This window comes from Panthera pardus, unplaced genomic scaffold (assembly GCF_024362965.1).
Source record: "Panthera pardus isolate Hobbes unplaced genomic scaffold, ASM2436296v1 HiC_scaffold_16, whole genome shotgun sequence".
Classification (NCBI taxonomy): Eukaryota; Metazoa; Chordata; class Mammalia; order Carnivora; family Felidae; genus Panthera; species Panthera pardus.
The window spans coordinates 140,761,198-140,788,206 of NW_026526721.1; the positions used below are offsets into that span (position 1 = coordinate 140,761,198).

General features: G+C 43.7%; 1 protein-coding gene and 1 long non-coding RNA gene across 4 annotated transcripts in view; one reads left to right on the forward strand and one right to left on the reverse strand.

The window, feature by feature from the left end:
- Positions 1-27,009, forward strand: part of RARB (retinoic acid receptor beta) — a 530,011-nt gene that overhangs the window by 309,944 nt on the left and 193,058 nt on the right. The gene's annotated exons all lie outside the window — the stretch shown is intronic.
- LOC109251392 (uncharacterized) lies at positions 10,972-15,997 on the reverse strand. Its single transcript, XR_008422614.1, has 2 exons — positions 12,830-15,997; positions 10,972-11,221 (listed from the first exon to the last, which is right to left on the reverse strand). It is a non-coding gene; the product is annotated as an uncharacterized LOC109251392 (long non-coding RNA).

Below are 27,009 nucleotides of genomic sequence, written 5' to 3' on the forward strand. Positions count from 1 at the left end.
ACAGAGGAGCTCTGCAGTGATGGGGTGACTGTTGAGTCAGGCAAGGTGGCTTGGTTTCTTTGGGGTCTTTTGACTCTTGTAACTAATTGTTGGAATTGAAGACACACCATTTTAAACTTCTGATGGATAAGAGGGCTAAAGGGGGCCGTCACGTATCGGTTAAATAATGAATACATTCCTTTGAAGCAAACCTAGATCCTTGAGGGGCCTATATTTTGTTATCTAGCAGTTAATAGACGGTCACCACCTACTGGACGAGAGAATCTGTGTAATCCCTTTTACCTCTAAACTGTCTAGGCACGAACGTGGATGTATGCTGGGACCCCTACACCACGATCAAAGCTGAGGTTCTGTTTGTGATCAGCTGTAGTCTTTTAGCCATACCACTTTTTTTTTGAATAAGCATGATTAAAAGCATGGACTCCAAAGGCCAACTTCGAGGAGTCAAGTTTCTACCGACCATTTGCTCGCTCTGTGGCCTTGAGGGACGTTACTGAACAGAACTCCCTGTGGTTCAATTTCCTCATCTGTGAAATGGCGATAAGGTTACACCTACCTCTTCAGGATTAATGAGGAAGAAATGAGTTAATCCATGTAAAGCCCTTAAAACCATGCCTGACCCATAGGGAGTACTCCGTAAATGTTAGCTCTTAGAGTACTATTTTATTGCAGGTCTAATATGGTGCACTGTTTATTAAGGAAACCTCAAAGATAAGCTGTTATTGTTTCTGTGCGTAGAATCAGCCACATAAAATGGTATTTTTCTCACTCCACTTTAGCTATCTTTCCATTCCTCTACCTACCACCGCAATATTACCTTCCTACCTCCCTGTAAGCCCCTATCCACTGCCCAGAAGACTGTCTGATGTGTAATACGTAGTAAGGACTCCGCTAATGTCTGTGAGATGCAAGTAGTCCAATGAGACATGCTTCCAGTTTGTATCAAACTGTTGTCTCTAGTGTAGAGAACGCGGAGAGAAGAAGGAACTTCGGTCCGTGAGTAGTTACCGGTCCCTGTGGTCCTGGATACAATCATGTCTTCATGTCACCTTGTAATCCATGCTTTACTCTAAAACTGAAGTCCTCCCGGGAAAGCCAACAGTCCACATGCTGTTTCTGAGTAGTAGATGTTTGTTTTATTTGGAAGCAGGCTTCTGCTGATAGATGTGTAAAAGTACGCCTACCTGTACAATTCTGCATCACCTTGACAGCTGTGAATAGCCAGGAAACTGCACTATTTCTTTTTCTTTGGCATTAATGGACACTGGAATTTTTCTTCCTGGGTCTACCTGTCTCTGATGCTATCAGGCTGTCCCAAGGACTGTTTGGCTCATTGCATCCATTTGGGTTTCTTGGGGGAAGCAATTCCAACACAAATATTGAAGACGTGCCCATCTGAACTTTGTTTCCTTCTGGAGGAAATGAGAGTTATCAAGGTGTCCTTAGGTAGGCATTGGTCCTGTTTCTAAGCCCGCACGGTCCCCAGAGCCTACCCAAGATACTGTGCTTGTAAAACATGGACTTGGTGGGACTTGGGTGGGCTCATTTCACAATAGTGAAAAATGCCTTGTTTTTCTTCTGTGTTATCTTCTCTCACTCCATTATGTTCTCCCCCCCCCCCCCCCCCGCCGTGTTGTTGGAGAAATACTGAGTAAGTGATTAATAACCATCTTGGTCTTTTGCTCTCACCGGCTTATAGAGAAATAAGGACCTACAGATGTTTGGACAAATAGTACATTGTGTTGATGCCAGATTCCGCTCAGACATGCCCCATGCAATTGAGCTTTTCAGCACTGAAAGAACAGGTGCTCCTGGACTTTGTCTAATCGTCCCTTCTTTGCTTTTCTCGTTAGACTAAATACCAGCCATCCTGAAAAGAGGACTGGACAAAAAGGTGTTCAGAGCTGTGTGTATTGCTTTTGTCCTCCCCGAGGCAGACAGCGGGAGAAATGCGCAGATAAGCATGTGAGGAGGTCATATAAACAGTCCTAACAGAATAGAAGCATTCTTATGTGTGAGGCATGGCGCTGTGTAGGTGAGATATTTCTTTATTTAAATTTCTTTTTATTTTTACTTAAAGTACAGTAGTGGGAAATGGGGTTTCTTCAGCAGATAAAAATTACCGGCCAGAGTTAATTAAGTCATCTTTTATACTATGTAGTTTCATTTAAAATAGGTGATTAATGATAACCTAAAATCTCTGGGCTGGTTTCTATAAAAGGTTAGCTGGGATTTTCAAGGAAAAGGAAGGAGACCCTTCCAAATGGAGTCATGTTCCCCGGATGAGAAAATTCAAACACGATTAGAGTTACCCATGAGGAAAAATCGTTAAAATTCGAAATCCAAAAATTTTAGAGCACCCTTAAGTCACCTAACCCAACATGCCCATTTTACAGATGGGGAGCACGAGGCCCAGAAGGTTCAGTCACATGCCAAGGTCAAATGACTCATCCGCAGCCGAACAATAGTCAGAACCCATTTGTTTATCTGAGAGCCTTATCTTTTCCCCACATTGCTGCCTAGCACCTCTTCCTCGTCACGGTCTTTTTTTTTTTTTTTAATTCAAAAATATTTGTTAAGCACATACTGGACAGAGGCGCCGAAGCGTGGCAGTTTTAGATGGGCGAGTAGAACGTGAGAGTTCATCACGTCAGCCATCAAAGTAATGTTTTTCATCTGCACCGTAGAGACAGCTGCAAAGCATTTGATCTTAACAATGACAATTAAAATGAGCCTTATTTGAAGTTGCAAAATCACCACCCTGCATTAGCGCAAGGCACCAGCATGCATGCACGAGGGCACTTTGCAGATGGCGTGCAGAGACTTAGTTTATGTAGGCACTTTAGGGAACAGATGGAACCCAAGGCATCCCATGGTAAATGGGGATTTATAGCACTACAGTCACAAGCCAGAGTGGCTCTCTTCTACCTGAGGGAGCAGCTGAAGTGATGTGATGCCTCTGGCCTGTGAATCGCTAGCACAGGAGTCCCTGAAGAAAATGTCACCCCCCGTGCTAGCACTGTCTTCATCCCGCACCCATGCAGTGCATCATTAGTGGGGGGGTTGATGTCAACGAAAGATCCATTTTATTTAAACTGTGTAAAGGGAGGGGCGCCTGGGTGGCTCAGTCGGTTAAGCGTCCGACTTCGGCTCAGGTCACGATCTCACGGTCCGTGAGTTCGAGCCCCGCGTCGGGCTCTGGGCTGACGGCCCGGAGCCTGGAGCCTGCTTCCGGTTCTGTGTCTCCCTCTCTCTCTGCCCCTCCCCCATTCATGCTCTGTCTCTCTCTGTCTCAAAAATAAATACATGTTAAAAAAAAAAATTAAAAAAAAAAAATCAACTGTGTAAAGGGAAAATGGACATCACCCAGAAGGCTAAAAGATGAAGAGAGAAATGCACGTTAGTCTAAATGTTCATTATTGTCATAAACGCAACCTAGTTTTTGTTTTCCCTCAACTTCTTTGTTTGGTAGGTATGATACCTACCCCCTCATTCATCTACCCCTAAATGTTTTAAGCACTTGAGATTAGAGAATTGAGGGAAAAGTACATAAAGAGGCAAGTTTAGAATATTTTTTTAATGTTTATTTATTTTTGAGAGACACAGAGCGTGAGCGGGGGAGGAGCAGAGAGAGAGGGAGACACAGAATCTGAAACAGGCTCCAGGCTCCGAGCTGTCAGCACAGACACTGACACAGGGCTCAAACTCACAAACCGCGAGATCATGACCTAAGCTGATGTTGGACGCTTAACTGACTGAGCCACCCAGGTGCCTTTAAAAAAAAAGCCAACTTTAAAAAAATGTAGCAAGACAAAACTGAGCTTCATGAAGACTCTGCTAATGGGTAACATCAGGGTCTTTTAGTCTGTAAAACACTGAGAAGAATGTGCATCTCAGTTCCTCGTCAGGTAGAATTTCAGCATCTCATAAAGAAGCTATCAGAGAAGATAGCCGCTTTGGAAAAAAAACAAAACCAAACAAATCCAAAACACACACACACACACAATATCAAACAAAAGGGATCAATGAGGTGAATGCCAAAACCGTTACCATGAACGTAGAATATCCTCTGTATGATGGCGTCTTCCCTAATTATTTAAGATCACTTGTGAAATTGATTTTATGTAAACACAACAACCCTCAGCAACAGCCAGCTCCTTGGAGGCAACATAAGTTGTTGGGGATTTATTGACCTGTCGTTCACATGTGTTACTTTACTACCACTTAATGGCCTGTTTAGATAGTGTTGGCGTGTACAAACTCCCCACCATCAGCTCTGAGCACCGCGCATTGACAGGTACCTGCCGCAGAGATAAGATGAGGCAGCCTCTGCTGCAGCGCACGGAAGCATGGGAACTTTCCTTCTTTTCTACTCAGATGCAGCGTTTTTCTCAGTAACTGGAATAAGAGGTGGACAGTGTACCTTTCTACTTTCTGCTGCGTCTCGAACGTGGAAAGCGCGGAAAAAGGCTAAACTCGGACCTGGCTTCAGGTTCTGCTTTTAACTCCTACTAGTGATGTGATTGTGAATATGCCATAGCACAGCTCCGAGCCGATCAATTATATGCCGGGAAAAATTCAGTACGTGCCCGGTGCCTGAATTTCTTGGGAAAATTTAAGGACAAAATGAGTGCAGTGTGCTATGCAAATCAAACACAGATTCTCTCTCTCTTCTCTCTCTCAATTCAGAGCTGTTAGCAAGATAAGTTTGGAAATACAAAAAGGTATTCTCTGCCTTGGGGGTGACTTAAGAGACGAGAGAGTAAGGCATAGTCACTACTTGCAAAGAGCTTACAGTCTAATAGAGGAGATTCCACACTTCATGGATCCTAACACAGCTTTTGGTTAACATTTTGTAACTTCTCCCCAGTTGAGATAAATCTGGTAACTGACGATGTCTCATGGTTGAGTAAGCAGGCTTTTTCTTTCTCAGTGACACATGAAATAATGAGGCCTCTTTCTGATACTCAGCATTGTCTTAGATTCAATGAAACATAGTAATATGGCCTCACAGATCACTCTCCTCCCAGGACCGAGGGAGCCCGGGGGAAGAGGGAGAGGCATCCCCAGAGGACAGCTTCTGAAAGACTGTGCAGGAAAAGTCACCCTGTAGGGTACGGAGCTCGATAGGAGTTAGTTCTGAGGGAGAGATAGTAAGTGTTGTGAGCATTTCATTTTCAAATTTAAGAGCTTCCTACTACCTCAAAGGAGAAATGTGTAGAAACGAACCAGACGACTGATTTCAGGAGGTAACGTAACAAGTGAATGCTGCCCTCCTCCCCACCTGCCATCCGTTGCCCCATTTAATGGAACAGCCACCTTCTAGAGAGGTTCCGGCGTGATAAGATGCTCCCGTGCAGGACGCGGGCCCTCAGACTGGAGCTGACATCATCCACACTCTTCCCCACCCTGTACCCCTTGTGTGAACCCAGCTCTTAATCTAAAACAGAACGTTCAGAGTCTCGGGCTCAGTGACTGGCCTCTGAAGCGACCCCAACTCGATCCCAGGGCAGAGCAAACAGCCTTATTGCAGGTTTCATTTTCCGCAGGCCTTTCCTCTCAGGAATGCAGCGATGTGGCCATTTCCCTGACCTGGCCCTTGTCATAATGAATCCTTCCTTCCCATTGAGTTATTTCCCCTTCTTTCCTCTCGGAGATTTATCCCACATGCCAACCTTTAGTGAAACTTCTTTTGCTCGAGAAAAAATAAACAAGCAACCAGAACTTGAGTGGCCAGAGTTGGGACAAAATCAAATGGCATTTCCTGTATTTTAAAAGATTGCAAAATATTCTAAAGATGAAGAATAATGTTGATATAGCTTAAATGCCCAATTATAATAACTGGAGTTCAAAATCCAATTAATGGCATCTTTGTTTCCCTCCCCTTCCTAATTTCCCCTCCTTGTTTCCTGTATTCTCTCGTCTTGACCGGTTTCTACTCCTTATATTTCTGTTTTCTCAGGGTGACATCTGCCCAGAGTTTAAGTTTTCTATCATGCATACTTGGTTTTGAGGATTTTTTTTTTCTCCTGTAGAGTCCTTATTTCCCACGTTTTATCTCCCTCGACCTTTCCATCTGGTTATTTTTACCCTTCTTCCTATTGCCTTATTATTTTCTCTTTCCTGTTTACTATTTCTCTTCCTTCACTCAGGTTTCCATTCTTCTATTTGTTGAGTCCTTCTCCACCCTGTGTAAAATAATTACCAAGTCGAAGCTACTCTTCGAAATGTCAAGGTGTAGCCGATAAGAAACTGGGCTCTGTTACAGTTATAGGTATTCAAAATAAACTTGACCAAGGCTACTGGCCAACAGTATGGAGGGTGTCAGCATTGCATTTAGGGGAGGCTGCCGGTAGTGCTCTCTTAAAGGAACATTGTCCTCTCTCTGCCCTGGGGTGAGGACAAAGATGGGGCAAAATGGGGTGGGAGGGAGAGGCAGCGTTGTGCAGTGGTTCTAGCCTCTGGTGCCAGGACGCCCGCGTTCAAACCCCAGCCCTACTTTTCGCTTTGGCTGCGTTACCTCAAAAAAGTTACTTCTCTGGCCACATTGGCCAAATAGAGATGACAGTATAATAGTTCTCTTATACACCTTTTGTGAGAATTAAATGAGTTCATGTATTTAAGCACTCGGAACCGTGCCTGTAACACAGTAAACCTACATAAGTGTTAACTATTACCATTATTCGCCTAAATTACTTGAGTTGCTATCGGGCATAAGAAAACACACACTTTGGGAAATACGCTTTCTCTTGAATGTGTCCACGCGGGATCAAGTTTGAAAAGTCTTAAGAGTAGTGATTCTCAAAGTGTAGTCTTGGGGCCAGCACCAATGGCATCTAGGAACCTATTAAAAATGCAAATTCTCGGGGCGCCTGGGGGGCGTAGTCAGTTAAGTGTCTGACTTCCGGCTCACGGCACGATCTCATGGTTTGTGAGTTTGAGCCCCGCATCGGGCTCTGTGCTGACGACTTGAGCCCAGAGCCTGCTTCAGATTCTGTGTCCACCTCTCTCTCTGCCCCTCCCCCACCCACATTCTGTCTCTCTCAGAAGAAAATAAACATTAAAACAAATTTTTACACAAATTCTCTAGCCCTACCTCTGACCCACCCCCAGCCACCTAAATCAGCAACTTTGAGTGGGGCCAGGCAATTCAAGCTTTAAGTGATTCTGATCATGCTAAAGTTTGAGGACCACAGCCCTGTGGTGAATATCCTCTCTATTCTAAAGGAACATTCAAAACCCAGAGTATAGCTGTATCCGCCCCACCCCCACCGCCCCACCCCCACCAGCAACATGGCGGACCTTTCAATGGTCCATGATCATGCTTGTTGGAGCAACTCGAAGACAAGCAAGTTAAGTAGGCACAAAGTAGCTATATTCGACGGAGGAATATTAGCAGCATCTCTTCCTTTCGCACACAGTAGTGAACTGCTAATTTCTTTGGATCCAAAAAGTAGGATCCCAAATCATAAAGTGGATGAAGACAAAGAAGGTCTTTCATTCTCATGGAACAGGTAAGCAAGACTCGACGGTCCATTCCTAGACTTAAAGATTAGGACTTTTCACATCTAAAAATAATCAGTTTACCTGGCAATAAATATGCAGTGACCCCTGATGTTTCTAAGTTGTTCATTTTGAAGTATGTTTGGGACGTTTTGAAGTTGGTAATATTTAGGACAACTCACCAGGTTCTCCTTCAGGAGCCTCTTGGTTGAAGTTGCCCTTTCCAGGTACGTGGACTGCATAGCCTCATCCATAGGCGTGACATGTGGCAATGCCTGTGTCCTGATGAGCCCTGGGTGATCCACAAGGACCTGTGACGTTTTCTGTTGAATACGAGGGAAGGTCACCTCCATCTTTCTTAATTGACTCAAGATGACAGATGACATCTGCTGACATCCTCAAAGAGACAGTAGCCCACAGGAGACGTCCCAGAAATCCTCATAGAAGAATCAGAGTGAGAGTATCTAGGCCAGAAGGCCCCGTGTCCACCCTACAGTCTGAGAGCCACAATTCCAGAAGGCATGATACCAGTGCGGCATTGTGCAAGTGTAAGTTCTAGTGTTTGGTTAGGATGTTCTACCTTTATATTTACTTAACCAGCCAGATTCGTTGGGTTATCTCCATTTTATAGATCCAGAAACTGAGGCTCAGAGAGGCTATGAGGACAAGGCACAAAACTGGTCATGGAACCAAAGTGAGAGCCCATGTCCCCGGAATCCCATTCCAGGGCATTTTCCACTTCATCATGTGACATCTCTCTTCCAGCCTACAACACAGGATGGCCTGTAGGTCATCAGCATAAAAAGAGCATGGATCCTCGATGGGCGGGCCTCTTTCTAAATCTTGGAAATGAACAGGTGGCTTGCTTACCAGATTTGGCAAGCCCCTGTGTTGATAGCTTCTGCTATCTGCCAATAATGTTCCCGGACCTTAACTTAACAGAACAAGGGGGCTTGCAGTGCTAAAGAGGATGGCCGCCATTAGTATATCACAGGGCTTTCCAATAGCATATTTGTGGTATAGACAGCTCTGTATCTATGCTATCCAATATAGTAGCTCCTAGATGAGTAACTAAATATTTAAGTGAACTTAATATAAATTTAAGTAGCCATAATGTAGGTAGTAGCTACCATATTAGACCACACATGCCTATGAGATCATTTTTTTTAATTTTTTTTAACGTTTATTTTTGAGACAGAGACAGAGCATGAACAGGGGAGGGGCAGAGAGAGAGAGGGAGACACAGAATCTGAAACAGGATCCAGGTTCTGAGCTGTCGGCACGGAGCCCGACGCGGGGCTCGAACTCACGGACCGTGAGATCATGACCTGAGCCGAAGTCCGACGTTCAACCGACTGAGCCACCCAGGCGCCCCTATAAGATCATTTAGTCGCGTGCTGACTGGGTTCTTCCTGAAGGAAATAAGAAATTAAAATATTTTAACCTCTATCCCCTCAACTTCTCAAGATCACTTACCCCCAAATATTCACATGTCTATTTAGACATGTGCCCCCAGCAGAGCCCCATTACAACATGACAATTACTAAATTGTCTGGTTGTTATCTGCAGTCAGTACAGTGGTTTTCTCTCTCTCTCTCTCTCTCTCTCTCTCTCTCTTTGAGCAAGCTTTGTTTACTGTCATTTCCTATTAACCAACAGAGTGGGGTAAGAGCCAGTGTATAGACTAACAATGAAAGAGCTGTCCTCCGCATTGGACAGAGGCCTTGTGTTAAGAATTATAAACTGGACTCTGAACTCCTGCCTTTCAAAGCGAAAGGAATAGATGTTGATGGTCCTACATAGTTGTTTGATGACAGAGCGTTAGAAATCAGGGTCGGGACCGGTGTCTCAGCTCTCGTTCTTTTCCCTTCGAAGCCTCGGAACCCGGCTGCCTAATCACACCCACACCCACACACAAGACTGGCTCCCCTTTCTCTGCGGTGAGGCTGGCATTCCTCTTCACCTGAGACTGTTCCTTTCTCTGCGAGACTGTTCTGTTCTCTGCGAGGAGTTGCAGTGGCAGGAGGTGGGCTGATGTGTGATACATTCAGCGGCAGTGAATCGCGGTTTATCTCAGCAGTCTGCGTACTTTCCATTCCCCAGGAAGTCCAGCCTTCTTTCTGCTTGTAAGGGTAGAAGAATGGCTAGCCAGACTCTGCTCATTCGGAAAGCTTCCAGGGAATAAGAAATACTTTGTTTTCCCAATTAAGTGCACTCCTTTCCTCTGTCAACATGCTGATGGTAAGAAATTGGGGGGGGGGGGGGTGCACTGGCTCCAAATCGTTACATGCTACATAGCATCTACGGTCTGGCCCTCATGCATCATCAACTGTTACCTGTGAGTCGTATGTTGGGTTGTACCCATGGCCCTAACAGGTACTTGCAGACAGAATGACACATACACCCTCCACTCCATGCTTGTCCCCAATTTATCTTGCTGGCCTGTGGCTTGCCACGTGTTCCATAAACGTGACACTCTAGTCACACACATCCATTGGTTATTTCTGAGCTGTGCCTTCTCTGTCCTTCCAGGGGACCCAGACTGTTCCCTTTGTCTCAGCTCTTTTTCCTGACTTCTCCACTTGCCAAAGGTTTGAAAAAAGAGAACGGAGCTCCCGACATTCGCTCACTTGTTCAAGTCACGTTTACGGAACACCTGTCCTGTCAGTCACCGAGCACGACACAGACAGTGAGAAGACAGACTGGATTTCTGTGTCCAAATCAGGCGTTGTCACCTTCTAGCTGGATAGCTCTAGACATTCGACTTAAAAGAGCCCATGTGGAAAGTCATGAGAATACTCCTCCCTCTCGACGAAGGGGAATAAGATCACGGCCTCCACTTAGTGGAATGGCTGGCATGCAATAAGTGCTGAGAGTCCCTTCCATCCCTTGAAAGTTCTGATTAAATCCCACCCATTCCGAGGCCACTTCCTGAGCTTACCTAGTTGGAAACCATCTCTCCCTCTCCATCATGCCCATAGCATATTGGCTGAACTAAAGGAGCATATATTTCTTTCTGTTTTGTGCCCAACTGTTTATCTGAACTTTAACCCCCTCAAGGAGATTTCAGGTCCTTAGAGGAGATGATTGAGGTGCCTGTCTTCTATAACCCGTTGATTGCTTACGTTAAATTCAACGTACAATTTCTCACTGCTATCTGTGTGCCAAGCACCGTGTGAGATGGGGCCTACAGAAACAGGTATATAACCACAGTTTCTGTGTGCACAAAAGTTACAGCGTAACCAGGGAGAAAGTAATGAGCATTATTGTTTTGTTTGCTTAGCACCTGTTCCTTCTTGTGGAAATTATATCATCCTTCCTTCGAAAAGTCATTCCCCTAGTAATTGGAATCATCGGTCCCTTATCTTCACCCCTTTCTGTATCTATGCCCTTTGCCCTTTGCCTGCTTTGGTCCTTCCCACTAGTGGTACAGCACTCTTTGACTTTATGCTCAGCGACGTAACTTGCTTTATCCGGTAGAATAGTGTAGATTTCAATGTGCCACTTCTGAGTCTGGTCCTTAAGATGCGTCATGGCCTTCCACTTCCTCTCTTGCACCTCTGCGACTGCCATAAGGAGAGCTTCGCATTCAGCCTGGTCACCAGAATAAGGCACATTTATAGAATATGCCTGAGTTTAACCCCCCAAAGAACTTTCCAGCCAGATCGGCCACTTAAAGCGGAGCTCCCTGGTCTATATCAGTCAACCTCTGGCCAACCTGCCAATGCATAAAAAATAAATACTTATTATATTTTACCATTGAGATTTTGTAGCCGTTGGTTTCCCAGCAGTAGGTGATCCATATACTGGCTCTCACTCTTCTCTTCTGTCCTCTTCCACGTTCTCTCTACCCAAGAGCTTGAAATGCCTCAATGGGATGGCCATCTTCTTATCTTCTCCTGGACAAGAGCCATAGTCCCCACTCTAGGGCAAGCATGTGACCCACAAAGGAGCAGAGTTCTTCCATGAGACCTTTAATGTTCGAACGAAGGAAAAGGTAAGCCTAGGCCTACCTGGTTCACACAATTCCACTTTTCTGGTGAGAGCTAAGCACATCATTAACAGACGAAAAGGGAGAGAGCCTGAGGTAGGTGGAGGCAGGAAGCAGAAACAGACTGACATACCAAGGGCAGGTCCTTAATGCAGCATCTGGGGATCTGGGAGGGTTCCCAGTTTCGGCTTTCCTCAAACTTGTTGGCCAGCATTTCCCTCAATTTTGTGAGCTAACCTAGTATCCAAGAAGTTTCCTTCTTAGCTTAAGCTGATTGGAGTCAAGTTTCTATTCTTTGCAATCTTGAAAAAAAACAGAGACTTGGGGCACCTGGGAGGCTCAGTCAGCTAAGGGTCCTACTTCTGCTCAGCTCATGATCTCACGGTCCATGAGTTCAAGCCCCGCGTCAGGCTCTGTGCTGACAGCTGGAGCCTGCGTCGGATTCTGTCTCTCTCTCTCTCTCTCTCTCTCTCTCTCTTTTTCTCTCTTTTTGCTTGCTCTCTCTCACTCAAAAATAAACATTGAAGAAAGAAAGAAAGAAAGAAAGGAAGGAAGGAAGGAAGGAAGGAAGGAAGGAAGGAAGGAAGGAAGGAACCAGAGACAAAATAAAGAGGCAGTTCAATCTGAGAACACTGTCCCAGAGGCACAATGGGGGCTGTGGGAGCACAGAGGGAAGGGACCTAACCAGCTGGTAGCACCAGAAAAGCTTTCTGGGGAAAGGAGCAGTTCTGCTAATGTCTGCAGAACAAGTAAGAGAAGGTCTGAAAAGGGAACAGCCTGTGAAAGGCTCGGAGGCCAAGGGTCAAGGTGAGAAGCGAGTTTGGGAAAATAATACGGGCCAGTGTGGGAAGACCTTGTAAGTCAGCCTTCTAATGGCAAGTCGGAGCCCTAGAAATATTTTAAGCAGGGGAGTCGTAGCCTTTTAGAAGCCCCTTTTTTTCTGGCTGAGGGTGGAGACTGAAGTCAGAAAACCAATTGGGAGGCTGTTAAAAGCATCCAGGCAGGAGATGAAGGGCTCCTGAATTCTGGCAGAAGCCTCAGGCTTTCCAAGAGGGCTTTCTCGGAGTCCGTGTGCGGCGTTTATCTGTCGAATTGTGAATTGGAAAATTGAAGCCATTTTCTCCTTTGAAGGGACTCGTGCCTCCCACTTAAGATTGTGAGGAGCCGTGCTGGGCTAAAGGGACAATTGTTTGGCCACTTGTTCCCTAGTTCTCCCGGGAGACTCTTCTGAAGGCGGACAACCTGGGTGTCACCGCCCTCGGGCCATCAACTCCTCATTGTTCAAGATGTGCTGTGTTGCACTTACCCAGAATAAAATGATTCTCATTTACTTACCTAGCAGCTGTCAAAGCCTGAAATTTCATTCTGTGGGCGTAAGCAATTTTTCCCCTGCAAATGTGGCTTCATCTCGAGGTTGTTATCTGCCAGCAACAGAGAACGGCGGTGCTACAGTCGCTTTGCCTTTCCTCCTACAAGCAACAATTAGAGGCCAGTTCTGCCCGGGTACAAATGCATCTGTTAGCGATTGTCACTCCTGAGTCACGCGCTCAGGAGCCTCACTAGTTTTGCCGGAAGACCTTCAGATGAAAAAATGGGATGGGGAGATACAGCGAAAACCTGAAAGGAGAAAATAGTGGCTTAGCTCCTTTGGGAACTAGCAAAGGAAGAATCATTTTGTTTCCTGGGCAGACAAAGGGACACTGGCTTCGGGAGGACTCAGGATCTAACTCTTTATTGAGGAAGATGCATTCAAATGGAAGACATTGGGGAAAGTGCTTAGATGAGCAAAATTGAATTTCACCCAGGTTGGCCTCAATCCTGGAACACCTATAGATGCAAAACACATTGGCCGGATTACAATCAGGGAACTGAAGTGGGGAGAAGGGGAAGAAGTAAGAAGAAGAAAACATTTGGTTTCTGGATTCTGTCGGCAGGCTTTCCAGTTTTTGTAGAATCGTCTTTGTGGTGTGGTCTGTGCGTTTCCCTACGGGCCCTTTTGTAGGCAGGGGCAAGACATGGGCCACGGCACCTCCCAGCCAGTCTTCAGGACACAGGAGGGCCTTGGCTTTGACAGCAGGCCCTGTGAGTGCAGAGTGGCTCGCCATCAGGTCCCGTTCCCCATCTCTTTGGGTTTTTGACCACACACGTAATGAGGTCGCTCTTTAGCGATGCCTTTGTTGGACCCCAAATGATGTTCCCACCCTCCTGACCCAGGAGCTTTTGTGTCTTATGTCAGAATAATCACTTAGCCAAAATGATGGCTAGGCTCAGAAATATCCTGCTTTAACCTTAGGGAATATAAAAAAAGGAGTGTTAAATATTTAACCTGGATTGATGAGGTTTGCTGAAACTATTGGATAAAATGAAAACTTTCTTTGAGGCATAAATCACTGGGGAGATTTCCCCCCTCTCATTGATTTTTGGGCTCGGTTAATGATTCCAGCACTGAGGACGTAAGACTAGGTGGAAGTTAAAGAAATGGAAAGCCACATTAACCTCTAAATTTTACCTATATGTTGATTTTTGACAGTGAAATACTATAATTAACCCAGACTATTTTCTTAAGATTTAATTTTTTGCTGATGTTCAAAAGTATTGCAGAAAAGCTGATTCCTAATTATTACATACAGCATTGCATAAATTTCTTCCTAATTAAAAAGCCTCTAAATTCTAAATAATCAATTTATGAAGACATATGGTTTTGAAAAATTAGGCATTTAATTTCTAAAGATTTATTGGTAATTTGTACCATAGCTAATTAATTATGGTTATAATACTATTGCAGTCATAGTAGAGATTGATGTGATGATACAATTGCAAATTTATTTTGATATGTCTTCTTTAATATCAGAGCATTACATTATACTTAGTTTTCCAGCTCCTTCTTAATTATGCTTGAAAGCATTAGTTTAATGAAAGATAAGAGGGCTTGATAAGTGTACCATCAGAATTTATTTGAAAAACTATTTTCAACCTGAAACAAACAAATTGTTTTTTGCCCTGGCAGAATGAAATTTGCAGTTGGTCATAAATTAGCCGGCAGAAATGCCTTAAAATTAAATAGTATTTGGTACAGAATTTCCCATTAACCATTGTGACAATTTGCAGAGAGCTTAGCATGAGAAAGTAGTTAAACTGTACAGAGGAAGTCTGCAGACAAAAATGAATAGAGCCCAACATAAACAATGATGGCATTGTAAACTCACAAACACATGGGCTAGGTGGGGAAGGGTTTTTCCTATTTCCTTTGTCATGTGAATTTCTAGGCATTAAAAAAAGAACCTCGCAACCGTTTTGGATATTACCAGGGCTTTCTTTGAAGTTGTAGGAAGAGAGAGATTTTTGATTTAGGGGTAGAAAATGCTACTCATCTGTTTTATTAAATAGAAACGCATGACCCTTTGGAATCATGGCACCGAACCAAATCGCTGGTTATAAGGGAAACAGAAAGCAAGAGGGCGAAAGTCGCCTCTGAGCTGTGCTCAGAGTGCAACACGCCAAATGCAGGTTCGCTAAAGAACACATGTCCGCGTGGTGGGCCCCCCCGGGGGAGGCGGCAGAAACTCTTCATTTGGACATCTTCCTGATGAAATTCCGGGTATCAGAGTGGACAGCCCTGCCTCCCTTGTTTTACATGGGAACAACTTGGGCTGTTTTCTTCTCCGGTGATAACCTTGCTTTGGATTGCTTTTGTTAAGTCCTGAGGCTCTCACCAGGCAGCGCGCGTTTGTTTCACGTTTCTTCCCCGGTGTTTCCACGGCACAGTCATTCTGCCTAGCGGTGTGACTTTGAGAAGGTCACCAGGTGTCTCCTAAGTCCCAGTTTCCTCTTCAGTAAAAGGGCGCTAGCGATAGAATCAGCGGGAGTATTACAGCGAGGGCAAAACGTGGTCTTGTGTGCCCACCCGCGCTCTGCGAGCACGCGGGAAGCTCGCTCTCATAGTACACGGAGGGGAGGACCAGTAGGGAGAACCGCGTGTCCGGTCTGTTGGAGGGCTTGGCATTGTTCATTCATTCATCTTACAGATACTGCTTGACCATCCACTCTGTTTTCAGCAGAGCTTATTGGCTATGAATACAGAAGTAAATACAATGCAGGGGTATCTGATCTCTGGGAAACCATAATCTAATAGAAAAGGAAATTGTGTGCATAAAAATAATTAAAATAATAGCGGCTATGCCTGGGTTGCACGGGGGGCACAGAGGGAAGAGCCTTAGAGAGCTTGAGAAGGCCTAGAAGAGAAGATAATGAATCTTTAAATCTTGAACGAAGGCAAAGTAGGTGGGGGAGAGTACTGAAGCAGTTAGTAAAGCAAGACGGAAGGTTCCATGACAGGTGTTAAGGAGCTTCAAGAAACTTGGTTAGGGCCAGAGAGGTAAAGTGAGGCTGGTGACAGAGGAAGTTGAAGGCTTGGCAGGGCTTGGGATGACCTATTGGATACACGCAAAAATGCTAGAGGTACCTGTGTGAATAGTAGTGACCACATTGATTTTTCCTCTCCAGAAATATAGCACAGGCTTTACTTTTATTTTTTATTTATTTAAAATTTTTTTATAGGTATTAATTTTTTAAATTTACCTCCAAGTTAGTTAATAATATAACTATATAACATAGTTATATAATATAACTATATAACATATAATGCAATAATGATTTCAGGAGTAGATTTCAGTGATTCATCCCGTACATGTAACACCCAGTGCTCATCCCAGCAAGTGTCCTCCTTAAAGCCCCTTGCCCATTTAGCCCATCCCCCCCACCCCAAACCCCTCCGGCAACTGTCAGTTTGTTCTCCTTTTAAGAGTCTCTTATGGTTTGTCCCCTTCCCTGTTTTTATATTATTTTTGCTTCCCTTCCCTTATGTTCATCTGTTTTGTATCTTATATTCCGCCTACGAGTGAAATCGTATGATATTTGTCTTTCTCTGACTTATTTCGCTTAACATAACACACTCTAGTTCCATCCATGCTGTAGCAAATGACAAGATTTCATTCTTTTCAATCACCGAGTAATTTTCCATTGTACGTATATACCACATCTTCTTTATCATTTGTCAGTCAATGGACATTTGGAATCTTTCCGTAGTTTGGCTGTTGTCAATAGCGCTGCTGTAAACACTGGAGTAGCACAGGTTTTAAAATCTGTAGTGGGACTCTTCTCCAAATAGAATAACCAAATGCATATCCTATTATATTTATCAAGTTTGGGCTCCACGATAATACTTGTCATCAAAGGAAAAAGGGGGTATCTTGGTGGCTCAGTTGGTTGAGCTCCCAACTCAGGTTGCTCAGCTCAGGCCTTGATCTCAGGGTCGTGAGGTCAAGCTGCACATTGGGCATGAACATACAGTATATACAGTGTGCTCTTGGTTTTGGGGGTAGATTCCCACAATTCGTTGCCTACATACAACACCCAATGCTGCGTTTTTAAAATGCAAAGAACAGAAATCAACTGATATAAAATGGTCAAAATTTTTCATGTTTTACTAAAAGGACTAGAAAAAGTCAAACTCACATAGTCAAGCAGGGTTTAGCAGGATGCTTAGCACATAATAAGAGCTGAATAAATATCTGTTGACTGAAGGAAATGTGTTAAAAGTTTATCATGCATGTGAGAAAATACCTCAAAAGAGTACTTTTTTAAAAAATTGACAGTAAATTATATTTAAAAAATTAACTAAAAACCCAGTATCGAATTTCTTTAAAAAGTATTTATTGAGTCCTCACTCTGTCCCCAGTATGCATGTATATATTTGTTTGTTGGTCAAGTTCCACATTATAATCTTTTCTGTATTCAGGGTCAGGGATTAGTTTTAACGGTATGATGGTGGATAATTCATGTAACCTCATTGGGCATCACTTTCCTTTTCTACAACATTAGTCCATCTCAAAAACAAGTGTGATTTTTGAAAATGGATAGTATCTTTTGATGAAAAAAATGTATTTCCTTGTATCAATCTCAAAGACTGATATCTGTATATAAGGTTTAATTGAAGATTATATAACTTTTCATGTACTTTTTAACTAAAATTCAGGCTAATGCCAAGGTAAATATTCTGGGTGAAAATGCCCCTGATTTTACATTTTGGAGATCATACAATTTTACATGAAATTTGTTGTCATCCCATCTCACCTAATTTATGTGTTCGTGCACTAGTTTCTGCCCAAATAAAAAGGCAGAAAAGCTCCAAGTTGGGGGGCTTGCTGAAAGAGCACCTTCTATTCCCCCAGAGCTTAAATAACTGAGGCTTCTGGACTCCAAGCCATGGTTCCAAGGCTGGTCAATCACCATAAACTACAAGAGCCACATAACCACCCCGTATGCTCCAACATAGCTCCCATTATTATCGATAAAAGTTACACTACTATACCGAAGGGAGAGAAAGGCCACAATAAGGCTTTTAAAAAGCTATTTAATATATCAGCTTTCACAAAGATAGACGGCATCACTAAGACAAAACAAGAAAAGATGTGCCCAACTTTACAAGGTATTGGCACTGTTAATCATATTTTGAAATATTGCTGGCATATATCTTGGAAAACACAACAGAGTTGCCATATTTCCAACAGGAGAGATGACATTTTTAATGTTGAGATACACCAATAATTCCAAGCCCTCTTTTTTCCCCCCTACATGGGAAAAACCAGAGAAGATTAGACAGTCAGGTTCCAGAAGCTTAAGTACTAAAATTGAACATCATAAATTCTGCCACATTCCATTACAAAGTTATCATAAAACTTCACTAAGCAAATAACTATATAGGTGTGTGTTTTGTGTGTGTATATGCTATAATATTATACAGTTATTTAGGTTAGTATTTCACTTATACATACAAAATGTTGAAACATACATTTATATGCATATATAATTTTAGATGGACTTATAAAAAGATTATTGAAATAATTAACTGGTTTCCATTTATACTTCTCCATTTCCAATTTTTAAGTATCTCATGAGAAATAAGGTGCACAGGTCAGTAGATCTCACAGCTTTTCCACATTTATTATTTTGGTCATCCATATTCTGTGAAGTGGGTGGGACACAGGCATTTATGCCCATTTTACTGACAAAGAATGTGATGTTCATATCTTACCCAAGGTCCACAGATTATAATTGGCAAAAGCAGATGTGATCCCTGATCTCCTACCTCTGAATTCTGAGCTCTTCTCACTATACCATCGTAGCTGTATAGCATGAGATAATTTACAGATGGGAGATACATAGACCTGATCCAGGGGGGCATGGGGTCCTTGCTCAAGCCCCCTGTAGCATCAAGAAATATGGCCTACTGGGCATGCAGATGTTTGATGAAGTTCTCTCCTATGGTCCTCTAACTTCACTTAGGACTTTATTCTTTTTTTTTTTTTTTAATTTTTTTTTAATGTTTATTTATTTTTGAGAGAGACAGAGACAGAATGCGAGTGGGTTGGGGCAGAGAGAGAGGGAGGCACAGAATCTGAAGCAGGCTCCAGGCTCTGAGCTGTCGGCACACAGCCTGACACGGGGCTTGAACTCGCGGACTGCGAGATCATGACCTGAGCCGAAGTCAAACGCTCAACTGACTGAGCCACCCAGGCACCCCCAGTTAGGACTTTATTAATCATGGCTAATACTTTGGATTGCTGTTGCCCTTTCTTCCTTCTTAAAAAAAAAAAAAAAATCCTTATTTTCTTCAGTGTAGCAATGTATGCATTTAAAATATCCCATCTCCCATAATCCTTTACAGGTAGAGGTAGCCATGTGACACAGTCCTGGCCAGCTAGATGTGGAGAAAGTCCCTGGATGGGGCTTCTCGGAAAGCTGTCTAAATGGGAACAGAAACACTGGCTTCACTCTATCTTATCCTCTCCTTCCTCCTGCCTGAAATATAAACATAGTGCTGAAGAGGTAGCAGCCAGCTTGCAAGCATGAGCGTAAAAGTTACATATTTAATTAACAAAGTAGAAAGGTGGGAAGAGCCCGGATCCCTCAGAGTGTTATGGAGCCATGTCAGAAACCTAACTGCCTACCTCCAGACTTCTTACTCTGGGTGGGGGGGGGGGGGAGGAAATATAGACCCTTAGCTTCTTAAGTCACTGTAGCTGCTGTGACTGAATTTAATTTGCCTATTGGCAACGTAAAAGGAATTAAAAATGAGAAGAAGAAAAATGTTAGACGGAACCAGAAGCAAACCCAGTCTACCTCTCAGGCAAGGATTGTTACGTATAATTAGCCAGTCCCCCACCAACTAACCACGGCTGGAGGCCATCACCAGGAATGGCTCACGCTAGGACAAGGGTCCACCACAGGCAAGGCCTTGAGTTAGAGTCTCAGCTGATATTTGCAGAGAAGTGAGCTGAGGGGTTGAGTTTTTGTTCTGTTGCTATTTTATGCTTCTCTTTATTTATCTCCAAAATAAGGATCATAATAAAACCTCTCAGGACTGTTCTAAAGATTGAATGAGAGAACGAATACATGTAATGAACTTAGAATAATGCCAAGCATACGGGAAGCACTTCGTAAATGCTGTCCTAAGATCCGGGAAAGGAGAGGCCAATCATTATTGCTTCTGCACACACGAGAACTAACTTCCAGAGACAGTCACAGCAATTTTCCCTTTTCTACAGACAGGACTCTGTAAAGAAGGGTCAATTCCTTCTCCCCATTCTTTCCCCTGCAAAAGATACTGGAAGTATGGAAGTTTGCCCAGGAAATTATCATAATTAAAAATAAAATCCAAAAATATACATTGGGTGATTTGCAGGCTACGGCATAAGTATCAAACCTAATTATGCTCTTTAAAAGAACACAAGTCTGATGTGGGAAAGGGAGTAGGGGGCAGTGTATTAACTCGGGCTTTGTGGTGTGTTTCTTTGCCAGGTGCTGATAATAAATAGCATGAGGTTTCAGAGAAGAAGTTCTCAATATGCCTTAGTCTTTCAGGAAAGGTTTATTGGTGATCTTGAACTTGAGCAAAACAGGGGGATCAGAATCGAATAGAATTAAATATACCTTAGAAGAGGTCTTATAGGATGCAAATGCCCCCAGGGTAAGGATATTATCTTACTCCTTTTAAAATCCGAGTACAAGTACACAGAGAATGAATTTCCCCAGTTGCATTTTTTGATAGTTGTCTGCCTCTGGGATTTTGTTTTTGCAAAAACCACAGTTATTCAACACTACTACATATGGAACTGATGAAGTAGCTTATAGCAGACCCATGGTCCCAGGGAGAATATCTAGAAATACCAGAGAAAATTAAAACAGCAATCTTTTTCAAGCCATCAGAGATCTACTAAGACATCCAAGACTTGAGGGGCCAAGCTCTCTGAGAAAGGAAGGCCCCCAAATCTTTCCCCCTTGGTTATTTTCTCATTCTTCATTGCATAAGGCAAGGAGTTAAAAAGCCAAGCAAATGAAAACTTCTAAAAAGCAGAGTGAAGTTTTCAGAATCTCATGGTGCCTGAAAGACAAAAACTAGAATTCAGGAGAGACTCTTGTAAATATCCCAGACTTCTCTTAGAATGCCTAGAAGGCAACACCCTAGGAGAAGGTGAACCCACAGTAGACCCCCCACCACCCCCCACCCCCCAAGAAAGGTAAAACTATCTCTCTGGCCAGCTGAGCCCTTAATTAGATTGAGGGAAGCTTCCCTGACTCGAGATATCTAGGTTTACCTATTGCTTTCATACAGGGTAAATACTTTTTGAAGGAATATAATATCAGCCAGAGCCTCTAAAATTTTTCATATACAATGTCTCTCATTCTATCAAAAATTACCAGACGTATTAAGAAACAGGACCAAGACGCAATAGATAATAGAAACAGACCCATGGATGATCCAGATATTCGACGTATCTTTAAAATGAGTGTGATTGGTATATTCAAGAAATCTATGACAGGATGGAGAATTTCACCAGAAAACTAGGCTTTACTAAAAAGGAATGAAACCGGAATTCTGGAACGAAAGATACACGAACTGAAATGAGGATGCGGGCCTCAGTAGAAATGTTTAATAGCGACAGAATACCACTGAAGAGTGGATAAGTGACCTGTAAGCCAGGTCAAGAAAAATTACCCAGACTAAAGCACAGAGTACATGGATGGAAAGTACAGAAGAGAGATATAGGCGACATATTGAAAAATTGTAACGTACGCATTTGGATTCCTAGGAGGAAAGAAGAGGAATAATGGGACAGAAACAATTTCCAGGAGAAAAAGGCCGTGATTTTTTTTCCAAAACTGATGGGAAGACAGTACTACAGGTTAAAAAAAAAACAGAATTTGAACCCTAAGCTACATAAAACCTAACCACTTAAAGCACCTAAAGCTAGTTTCATTCAACACTATTGATTTGTTCATGATCTAGAAGTAAAATCTTGTGAAGCTTCATTGAGTACATGTGATTTCAGCTGGAGAATAAGATACTAGTGTTAAATTTGACCTTGACTTTGCCTTTAAACCAGAGTAAACCTGTGAAGACTGAGCTAGGATAAAGTTACTCTGGCTTAACTTTAGAACCAGAACAAAAATACAGATTTCAGCTCTGTGATTTTATTTAATTTTTTACGAAGTAAGAAGAGACTGTGTCCCAAACTCTACTGCCATCCTAATAACTTTCTCAGCTTTTTTTTTTTTTATCAGTTCTAATATTTTCCTGGAAAATCTTGTGTTTTTGACATTTGAGTATTGGCATTTAGCACTTTCATTTCCATATCTTTTTTTCTTTTATAAAATCAGTCATCATCTTTATTTAAAAAAAAAAAAAAGTTGCCAGGTTTTACAAGCTGTGAATTCCTTTTTCAGGACAAAAAAACAAAACAAAACAAAATAAAATCTAGATTTATTTTTTCCACTAGTTCCCCCCCCCCCCCCCACACACACACCAGAAGCTTACAGTTGAAGGGCAAAGCCTCCCTAATAACTTTGTACTGAATAGTTCAAGATTTCTTCTTTTCCTGGACGGAATCCACCTGCAGTCTTCCAGAGACTGTTGATAAGGCAAGGAAGAGCCCCATCTTGGACTCTGAAAACTCTGTTTAGAAATTACTCATGCTTTCACTGCTTGATTCTGATTTGAGGAAAGCAGGGAGGAGTGCTATTTGTCAACATGTCATTGGATTCTCAGATTGTTTTACACTTTCTTCAGTGATCTTTGTTACTTCATCTTTTCCAGTGGACTCTTCTCAGTGATGAGTAGTCCTGGCAAAGCCCTGATGGTTTCCTTCCACATTCACAAGGTATTGGCTGCACTGTGTTTAACATTCCAACAGGGTTAGCTTAGCTGGCCTGGAGTATCGCGTAGCCAACAGCAACATGCTCCCTGGTAGAAGGCTGACTTGCTAATGCTTATCCCCCTTTAACTCCCTGGAGCCACTGTTTTCTTTCCCAAGAGTTACTGCTTTATAAGACCAAAGGAAGACCAGATGGCTGACTTAGCATTCTCCATTTTTATAAAGGTTTTCGTTCTAGGGAATGGAGAATTGACCCAATGGACAGAAAGTAAGCTTAAGTATCCTCAACATTCTCTCCTTTTCATCCTCTAGCAGACTTTATTGAATCACTATTATTGGCAGGGTCCTTAGAGTGGGGGGTAAAGATGGAATAAAGAGAAGGGGGCCAAATGAAGTGGACATGACCTCTGTATTTCAAGAGTTACCCACAAAGAGAAAGACCCTCTCTGATGGCAGATCAGTGTTAGAGGTACAGTTACATAAGAGAAGTGAACTTATTTTATGTTTCTATCCTGGAAGACCACCCCTCACTCCTTCTCTGCTGTTACCCTCCAGTTGTTGATTGCTTCTCAGGGAACATAATTTGCTTACTGCATTTTGTCAAGGATCCTAACAGCTTTCATGCCCTATCAGCATTTATTCTCTGTATGGTTTTCATTCTGAGGAAAAAGAAAATTGATTCTATCGGATCTAAGAAAAAAATACTAGCAGCATAACCTAAAGGCCCTTCAGGCAAACTGCGGGTCTGCCTAAATGGTATTTGCATTCACTTCTCTGCCTCTGCTCCCTTCGACCTGAGCCCTTAGAGGCCAAGGCCGTATTTTAACCATGCCGTAATCTCCAGAGACCGCAGCATCTAGTGGAACTCATAAAAGCCATGAAACGTTTGTTCTCTTGAGGCACAAGATGGATAAGTAATCTATAGCAGTGATCAAAGATAAAACGGCAGCCAAAATACGCTCACAAACGAGTTATGAGTATTACTATACGTCGCTACTGAGTTTGTTGTTGTGGGAATACGTAATTAAGAGAGAACCCCTCCCCCGCTTACCTGGCCTGAGAGAATATGGCGGGAGAGCTGAGACATGTGCAGAAATACCCATCGCCCAAAGCTGTGTGGGACGAGGCCAGGAGCAGCACAGCGAACACTCTAGCTCTGTGTTGCCAGACATGTCAGCCACTAGCACCGTGCAGCTATTTAAACTTAAATTAAATCAAAAGTGATAAAATGTAAATTCTCTCCCTCAGTCCTCCTAGCTGAGTTTTGAGTTCTGAGTACCCACCTGTGGCTAATGGCGACAGTGTTACAGAGCACAGGTAGGTTTCCCTCATCTCGGAAAGTTCTGTCAGGTAGGGCTGCTCTAGAAGTTCAGAGAGACAAGAAAGCAGTTGTCAGGGTGCTCCGGGGAGGTTTCGTGGAAGGTGTGGCATAGGAGGCAGCTTTTGGCGGAGGGGCGGGACACCGATGCGAAAAGGGAAGACCTTCCAGAAGAATGGTGTAAGCCAAGGGAGCTGTTAAAGCATGTTTGATGGTAGAAATAGTGGCAGCGATACCATAGTCACTCTCCTGACCGAGCCGAGTGACAGAGGCCACAGCCACCACCCCTGCACCAGATCGTTACGCTCAAATATTTTGCATTGCCTCGACTCGTGGTGATGACAGCTGAGTTGATCATTCCGGCCAAGGCATGGTGATGACTGCTAATCACCCACCACCCCGTTGTCTTGTTGTCTTTAGGTTATCTTCACCTCCCTCTCTCTGCCTTGATTGTGGAACGGCTTACCAATCCTGTCAGATTTTCTGGACTAAACACCGTCTGTCTCAACTATCTTTTTTCTCTTTTTCTACCACCCACACTTTTTGACAGTTACCTACCTGGCTGCCTGCACCGTCATCTCATCTTTTCAGGACATTTTTGCCAGCCACATTATGTGCCTCTGTCTTTAACATGCCTTCGGTGGTTCCCTGTTGCCTTTGGGCCGGTATTTGAGATGCTTCTCAATAGAAGCTAGCTTCCTTTCTTTTTTTTTTTTTTTTTTTAATTTTTAAAAATTTTTACATTTATTTTTGAGAAAGACGGAGACAGAGCGTAAGCAGGGGAGGGGCAGAGAGAGAGGGAGACACAGATCTGAAACAGGCTCCAGGCTCTGAGCTGTCAGCACAGAGCCCAATGTGGGGCTCGAACCCATGAACGGTGAGATCATGACCGGAGTCGAAGTCGGATGTTCAACTGACTGAGCCACCCAGCGCCCCGAAGCTAACTTTCTAATATCTGCTGCAAGCCTCATTACAGATGAATCAGCCGGCTTACCGGGCAGTGTGGGAGTCAAAAGAACACAGTCTTTAGAATGAAAACAGATTTGGGTTCCAATTCAAATTGCTCACTGGCATTTGAGACTTGGTAAGGAAAACTGAGTTCTCTCATCTGTGATACGAAAATAAGAACACTTCCCTTGAATGTTACTGGGAAAGATACTTTATAATGTATAGAAGGTGCCTGCTTGGCTCTAATAATGTTCTCAGTTGAAGGTGCAAAAATTATTATCATTCCTGACTCTACTTTGGTTATCTTCTTTCTGTACCTTTGCACATACTGCTGCACCTGCTGCTGTGACCTCTCTCCTTTTCATGCCTGTCTTAAAAAGTTCCATTCTTCAAGGTCCATCTCTTTTTTTATGTCGGTGCAGACACACACATGCACGCACACACACACGCACACAGTTGCAGAACACTCTCAGAGTCCTGTTTGTATCCCTTCACCCTCCCATCTGCACACTGGAGGTTGTGTAAGGGAATACCTGCTGTTCTGTGCCTGAAGGTTGCTTTCCCGGCCACGAGAGCATTCTCGGCTCTCTTGCAGTGCAAGGCCGAAGTGGCAGAAAATTAAACGGCCCTCAGCAAGAACAGAGCAAGGAGTCGGTGGAACCTTCTTGCTCTTTTGGGGGGAAAGCTCTCAAGCGCATTCTACACTCTTTCCCAGGGGCCGCAGGTAGACTGAACTCCACTTACCCACAATGGCACCTTCTCGGTGACACACCCTGTGTCCGGCTGACCCTTCACCGCTTCCCTTACCACTGCTTCCTGGGATCCCCCCAGATCAACTCCATGCACTGAAAACCTTCACTCGGTGTCTGTGTCCGGGAGAACCCAGCCTGAGACCCAAACATAGCACCTGTCCTCTTACACCACCTGCACGGAAGAGGCTCAGTCCTTCGCTCCTGGACTCCTGGCTAGCTCCTCGCGTCATGGGCTGCAAACAACAGGCGCTCACTGCAAACAGCTGCCACAAGCAAGTTGGAATCCACGCATCCCCAGCGTTACCAGAGGGTCTTTTTTCCATTGATGAATTGTGTAGGTCTTTCCTCACAATTCGTTAATGGAAAAAAGACCCACGGAGCAGGCAAAGCAAGCAAGGACCCAGTAAATGCCACCGTGGCATATAAAATACAACCGCGACAAGTAGCATGCTGTTGAATGTTCAAGAGTGGCAGTGCCCATGCAGCAGGCTCTTTGTGGTTCTGATGACCTGGTACCCTCTGGCCTGAGCTCACTGCCGCGAGCTCGCTCTTCCTCGTTCTTTGATACCAGAGGGAAAATGTGCCGCTCACAAGCATCTTCTACTGACCCAACAAAAAAGAATTTTTGTACCTTTATTTTCTCGTGGTTTTCCTGAGAGGCCACACAACTGACTTTGCTTTTGTCATTGAGCATCTGCTAACGAAGGTTCTGCGAACCTTCTTCCCCCTCATCAGATCACACACCATATGCCATTATCTGCTGGGGTTGCACGTTTCTCCGGTTGACAGTCGCTGTAAACTTCTGCGTGTCTGGAACACATTCATCATAAACTCAAGGCTGTATTCACAATGGTGTTAACTCTATAGTGCCGTGGGGTGTCAGGCCCTCTTCTGATCAGCTTGAATATTTAGGGTTCATAGAGAATGCAGCACCCTGGAGTCGTATCTGTTTTTTAACATTGGCCATTAGAATCTCTCAACTGGGACTGCGCTGGAAGTTTCTGAACACTCGGAAGCACTAAAAACGTATGCAGAGTGTAGACTGTATAAAATTTTGCTTTCTTTGTTACAAAGGACTTGGTGGTGGTGTCCTCTCCCATAATATGCAGATTTTAAATTAGCCAGTAGAAGGGCGCCTGGGTGGCTCAGTCGGTTAAGCGCCCGACTTCAGCTCGGGTCATGATCTCACAATTCGTGGGTTCGAGCCCCGCTTCAGGCTCTGTGCTGACAGCTCAGAGCCTGGAGCCTGCTTTGGATCCTGTGTCTCCCTTTCTCTCTGTCCCT